A 6,865-nucleotide genomic window follows, 5' to 3' on the forward strand; every position below is an offset into this window, starting at 1 on the left:
ACTGATGATCTGTCTCTGGGGCTCATCTAGTTGACATAGTATCCGCTGACATTCGGCTGAAGGTGCTGATCCACCATCTGCTCTTGGTACGGACTGGAACCGGGGGACTGTAGTGACCATCAGATCGGAATGCAGAATGGATCTGGTGGCTACGGTGACCTCAGAATAAGAAGAAACAGACTAATATTAATGTAGATGCAAAAGTTCCATGTTGCCACAAAGTCAATACCCAATACCCCACCGGGATGACTTGAAATACAGTCAGCATCGGCAATTTTGGCCAGTCTCTCTGGAGGCTTGTTGAGAAAGATAGTCTTGCTTCGTTTTGTTTCCTTTTATTGGCGTGGCTGGTTGTTGGTCCTCGTCAAAGAGGTGTCCACCGATCATAGCGTGCCGGAGCCAGAAGACTTGTTGTTTTGTCAATATGTTCTCAAGACTTTGCGGCAGGTATCAATAAACTACATGGATTAGCAGTCCATCGCCTTAACCACTCGGCCACCTCGTCGTATTACGTGCCGTCTTTTATTTAGCACTCCCGATTCAGATCATCAGCTCATTAGTAGAGAACTCAAAGAACTGAACTGAGTGTGTTAGATAAGGAGGACACACAAAAAGTTCAGCATGGGGTCCCCAGGACCTAGATTAAGGTCCAGTGCTAAAGGCACATATAAAAGTGACACAAGCTTAGCAGAGGATGGTTTCGATCCATCGACCTCTGGGTTATGGGCGCAGCACGCTTCCGCTGCACCACTCTGCTTGACTTGATGCAGAGCTCGTTCACTGTTCTTTTCAACATCACTTGATTCTGGCACACGTTTCTAACTTGTCTTGCAGCACCTGAGCACATATAAAAGTGAAACAAGATTAGCAGAGGATGGTTTCGATCCATCGACTTCTGGGTTATGGGCCCAGCACGCTTCCGCTGCGCCACTCTGCTTGACTTGATGTAGAGCTCGTGCACTGGTCTTTTCAACATCACTTGATTCTTGCACAAATTTCTAACTTGTCTTGAAGCACTTGGGCACAAATAAAAGTGAAACAAGCTTAGCAGAGGATGGTTTCGATCCATTGACCTCTGGGTTATGGGCCCAGCACGCTTCCGCTGCGCCACTCTGCTCACCTTGATGTAGGGCCTGTACACTGTACACCAGATGGGACTCGAACCCACAATCCCTGGCCTAAGAAGCCAGTGCCTTAGCCATTAGGCCACTGGGGCTGTCATGCAGTTGTTTACTTTTTCTTTTAGTTCTCCATCTCATTCAGCTTCTGGATGAACAACTATTGTGAGAGGACCAAGTGACTTTAGGTTTTCATGAGCAGGCTCTGTACACTTCTCTTTTTTGGGGGGCTCTGTCATATATACAAGATGAGAAGTCTTAGCAGAGGATGGTTTCGATCCATCGACCTCTGGGTTATGGGCCCAGCAAGCTTCCGCTGCGCCACTCTGCTTTCCTTGACGAGAGTACCATACGCCGGTCTTTTCAAAACCACTTGAGCCTGGCACACATTTCTAACTAGTCTATTATGTATGAATTTTTTTGCAAATTACAACAAGTTTACCAGTTGCATCGTCGTTTCTTTAAGCAGCACCTAGGCACATATGAAAGCGAAAAAAGCTAAACAGAGGATGGTTTCGATCCATCGACCTCTGGGTTATGGGCCCAGCACGCCTTCGCTGCGCCACTCTGCTGAAGGTCACCCCAGATGGGACTCGAACCCACAATCCCTGGCTTAGGAGGCCAGTGCCTTATCCATTAGGCCACTGGGGCTGTCATGCAGCTGTTTCCTTTTTCTTTTAGTTCTTCATCTCATTCAGCTTCTGGATGAACAACTTTTGTGAGAGGACCAAGTGACTTTAGGTTTTCACAAACAGGCTCTGAGCATTTCTCTTTTTTGAGGGCTCTGTCATATATACAAGCTCAGAAGTCTTAGCAGAGGATGGTTTCGATCCATCGACCTCTGGGTTATGGGCCCAGCACGCTTCCGCTGCGCCACTCTGCTTGACTTGATGTGGAGCTCGTGCACTGGTCTTTTCAACATAACATGATTCTTGCACAAATTTCTAACTTGTCTTGAAGCACTTGGGCACAAATCAAAGTGAAACAAGCTTAGCAGAGGATGGTTTCGATCCATCGACCTCTGGGTTATGGGCCCAGCACGCTTCCGCTGCGCCACTCTGCTTGTCTTGATGTAAAGCCTGTGCACTGGTCTTTTCAACATAACTTGATTCTTGCACACATTTCCAACTTGTCTTGCAGCACCTGGGCACATATAAAAGTGACACAAGCTTAGCAGAGGATGGTTTCGATCCATCGACCTCTGGGTTATGGGCCCAGTACGCTTCCGCTGCGCCACTCTGCTTGACTTGATGTGCAGTTCGTGCACTGGTCTTTTCAACATAACATGATTCTTGCACAAATTTCTAACTTGTCTTGAAGCACTTGGGCACAAATAAAAGTGAAACAAGCTCAGCAGAGGATGGTTTCGATCCATCGATCTCTGGGTCATGGGCCCAGCACGCTTCCGCTGCGCCACTCTGCTTGACTTGATGTAGAGCTCGTGCACTGGTCTTTTCAACATAACATGATTCTTGCACAAATTTCTAACTTGTCTTGAAGCACTTGGGCACATATAAAAGTGACACAAGCTTAGCAGAGGATGGTTTCGATCCATCGACCTCTGGGTTATGGGCCAAGCACGCTTCCGCTGCGCCACTCTGCTTGACTTGAGGTAGAGCTCGTGCACTGGTCTTTTCAACATAACATGATTCTTGCACACATTTCTAACTTGTCTTGAAGCACTTGGGCACATATAAAAGTGACACAAGCTTAGCAGAGGATGGTTTCGATCCATCGACCTCTGGGTTATGGGCCCAGCACGCTTCCGCTGCGCCACTCTGCTTGTCTTGATGTAGAGTCTGTGCACTGATCTTTTCAACATAACGAATCTTGCACACATTTCTAAATTGTCTTGCAGCACCTGGGCACATATAAAAGTGACACAAGCTTAGCAGAGCATGGTTTCGAGCCATCGACCTGTGGGTTATGGGCCCAGCACGCTTCCGCTGCGCCACTCTGCTTGACTTGATGTAGAGCTCGTGCACTGGTCTTTTCAACATAACATGATTCTTGCACAAATTTCTAACTTGTCTTGAAGCACTTGGGCACATATGAAAGTGACACAAGCTTAGCAGAGGATGGTTTTGATCCATCGACCTCTGGGTTATGTGCCCAGCATGCTTCCGCTGCGCCACTCTGCTTGACTTGAGGTAGAGCTCGTGCACTGGTCTTTTCAACATAACATGATTCTTGCACAAATTTCTAACTTGTCTTGAAGCACTTGGGCACAAATAAAAGTGAAACAAGCTCAGCAGAGGATGGTTTCGATCCATCGACCTCTGGGTCATGGGCCCAGCACGCTTCCGCTGCGCCACTCTGCTTGACTTGATGTAGAGCTCGTGCACTGGTCTTTTCAACATAACATGATTCTTGCACAAATTTCTAACTTGTCTTGAAGCACTTGGGCACAAATAAAAGTGAAACAAGCTTAGCAGAGGATGGTTTCGACCCATCGACCTCTGGGTTATGGGCCCAGCACGCTTCCGCTGCGCCAGTCTGCTTGTCTTGATGTAAAGCCTGTGCACTGGTCTTTTCAACATAACATGATTCTTGCACAAATTTCTAACTTGTCTTGAAGCACTTGGGCACAAATAAAAGTGAAACAAGCTCAGCAGAGGATGGTTTCAATCCATCGACCTCTGGGTTATGGGCCCAGCACGCTTCCGCTGCGCCACTCTGCTCACCTTGATATAGAGCCCGTACACTGGTCTTTTCAACATCACTTGATTCTGGCACACGTTTCTAACTTGCCTTGCAGCACCTGAGCACATATAAAAGTGACACAAGCTTAGCAGAGAATGGTTTCGATCCATCGACCTCTGGGTTATGGGCCCAGCACGCTTCCGCTGCGTCACTCTGCTTGACTTGATGTAGAGCTCGTGCACTGGTCTTTTCAACACAACATGATTCTTGCACAAATTTCCAACTTGTCTTGAAGCACTTGGGCACGAATAAAAGTGAAACAAGCTTAGCAGAGGATGGTTTCAATCCATCGACCTCTGGCTTATGGGCCCAGCACGCTTCCGCTGCGCCACTCTGCTTGTCTTGATGTAGAGCCTGTGTACTGGTCTTTTCAACATAACTTGAATCTTGCACGCATTTCTAACTTGTCTTGCAGCACCTGGGCACATATAAAAGTGACACAAGCTTAGGAGAGGATGGTTTCGATCCATCGACCTGTGGGTTATGGGCCCAGCACGCTTCCGCTGCGCCACTCTGCTTGACTTGATGTAGAGCTCGTGCACTGGTCTTTTCAACATAACATGATTCTTGCACAAATTTCTAACTTGTCTTGAAGCACTTGGGCACATATGAAAGTGACACAAGCTTAGCAGAGGATGGTTTTGATCCATCGACCTCTGGGTTATGTGCCCAGCATGCTTCCGCTGCGCCACTCTGCTTGACTTGAGGTAGAGCTCGTGCACTGGTCTTTTCAACATAACATGATTCTTGCACAAATTTCTAACTTGTCTTGAAGCACTTGGGCACAAATAAAAGTGAAACAAGCTTAGCAGAGGATGGTTTCGATCCATCGACCTCTGGGTTATGGGCCCAGCACGCTTCCACTGCGCCACTCTGCTTGACTTGTTGTCGAGCTCGTGCACTGGTCTTTTCAACATAACATGATTCTTGCACAAATTTCTAACTTGTCTTGACACACTTGGGCACAAATAAAAGTGAAACAAGCTTAGCAGAGGATAGTTTCGATCCATCGAGCTCTGGGTTATGGGCCCAGCACGCTTCCGCTGCGCCACTCTGCTTATCTTGATGTAGAGCCTGTGCACTGGTCTTTTCAACATAACTTGAATCTTGCACACATTTCTAACTTGTCTTGCAGCACCTGGGCACATATAAAAGTGACACAGGCTTAGCAGAGGATGGTTTCGATCCATCGACCTCTGGGTTATGGGCCCAGCACGCTTCCGCTGCGCCACTCTGCTTGACTGGATGTGGATATCGTGCACTGGTCTTTTCAACATAACATGATTCTTGCACAAATTTCTAACTTGTCTTGAAGCACTTGGGCACAAATAAAAGTGAAACAAGCTTAGCAGAGGATGGTTTCGACCCATCGACCTCTGGGACTCGAACCCACAATCCCTGGCTTAGGAGGCCAGTGCCTTATCCATTAGGTCACTGGGGCTGTCATGTAGCTGTTTACTTTTTCTTTTAGTTCTTCATCTCATTCAGCTTCTGGATGAACAACTTCTGTGAGAGGACCAAGTGACTTTAGGTTTTCCTTCTGTGACCTGTGTTAGCACCAAAATCTTTTGGATGAGTCGTTCAGCAGCAGCAAAGAGCTGGGTCTCCCCGTCGGGGAATCGAACCCCGGTCTTCCGTGTGACAGGCGGAGACGCTGTCCACTATACTAACGAGGAGCTGTACCCGCTGTTCTTCGCCCCCAGCCGACTTGACTTCACCGACATCAGCATAAGGAGCCACTACTCCATGAAAAAAACAAATCAACCTGCCTTGATCTTATTGAGTCTCCCAATATCTTGAATGCTACACATTACAGGGGATCCTCATTTGGACCACTTTACTATTATTACTATTTTTTTACTTTTCATAATGGGAACATGAAAAAAAAGGATGGGAAATCATGTGGAAGTAACATCGCATTTACATGGATCATATCGCCCACTGCTAGAATTCTACCACTGAACCACCAATGCTCGGAAAGGAGGGAGAACGTTTGGAATTAACACCGCATTTACGAGTATATTGCCCACTGCTAAACTTCGTCAACCTATAGATAAAGTGAACAAGTTTTATAGGCATTTGACGAATATAGACGGACTAATGAGTTTCTGAAAAGATTCGGCAGGGAACAGGGGTTGGTCGGTATGCAAAGGTTGGAGCTCCTTCAAGTAAATCAGGCTTCATTTTAAAGAACCTTACACACATGCAAGCACACACACAACTTAATTAAAAGAACTCCGTTCCTGCATTGGCCGGGAATCGGACCCGGGTCTCGGCCGCGGCAGCCGAAAATAGTTAAGCTTAACTTCCCTTAACTTTTCCCATTCATTCTCTATGGTAGTGCTTAACACTACGGATGCGATATATTTTGGCCACACGTAGACTTCATGGCGCTGCTTCGTCTGTTTCCGTGGCGGGGAATTTAAAAAGCGTGGTAGTGTCATCTGTCAATCATTCCCAGGGGAGACCCGTTTTACGATCGGAGAGAGATCTGTTTACCGAATTGTCAACAAGTATTTACAGTCTAAACTACCTTCGGACAGGTTTTACCTTACATTTTACCTCAGGTGACCACTGTTTTTACGTCAGAGTTCGAGATCAACGCAATTAAGCTGTCAAACTGACACGGTAAGTTGAATTCCTTAGCAATACTAACTTACTGTATTGTATATACATTATCATTTATATATTGTATCATTTAAATTGTATGTATATTATCGTTTAAAACAATTTTAACAGTGTAATGTGATATAATTATATTGTAATTAATATACATGCACATGCATGCACACACACATTACATTTAAACTGTAAAACATTTCTTTAAAAATAATTTTAAAAATGTGTGTGCAATTTAATGGTATGAATTAAAATGTGTGTATAAAACATTTTTACATTTTATATATACATTTTATATTAATTTGTTTAGATACATACACACACACATATATTCTGCAATTAAAATAATAAATATTAAATAATAACACTAGTTTATGATGATGCTGAAGACTGGAGTAATAATGCTGAGAATTCAGTTTTCTACC

At 45.4% G+C, this 6,865-nt stretch overlaps 2 non-coding genes across 2 annotated transcripts; both read right to left on the minus strand.

Moving 5' to 3' along the window:
• Nucleotides 1-1,696: 1,696 nt before the first annotated feature.
• trnar-ccu (transfer RNA arginine (anticodon CCU)) lies at nt 1,697-1,769 on the minus strand. The gene has a single exon. It is a non-coding gene; the product is annotated as a tRNA-Arg (tRNA).
• Nucleotides 1,770-4,627: 2,858 nt separating this feature from the next.
• On the minus strand, nt 4,628-4,699 carry trnam-cau (transfer RNA methionine (anticodon CAU)). Its single transcript has one exon. It is a non-coding gene; the product is annotated as a tRNA-Met (tRNA).
• Between the last annotated feature and the right edge of the window lie 2,166 nt (nt 4,700-6,865).

Source organism: Garra rufa, chromosome 25, assembly GCF_049309525.1.
Source record: "Garra rufa chromosome 25, GarRuf1.0, whole genome shotgun sequence".
Lineage (NCBI taxonomy): Eukaryota > Metazoa > Chordata > Actinopteri > Cypriniformes > Cyprinidae > Garra > Garra rufa.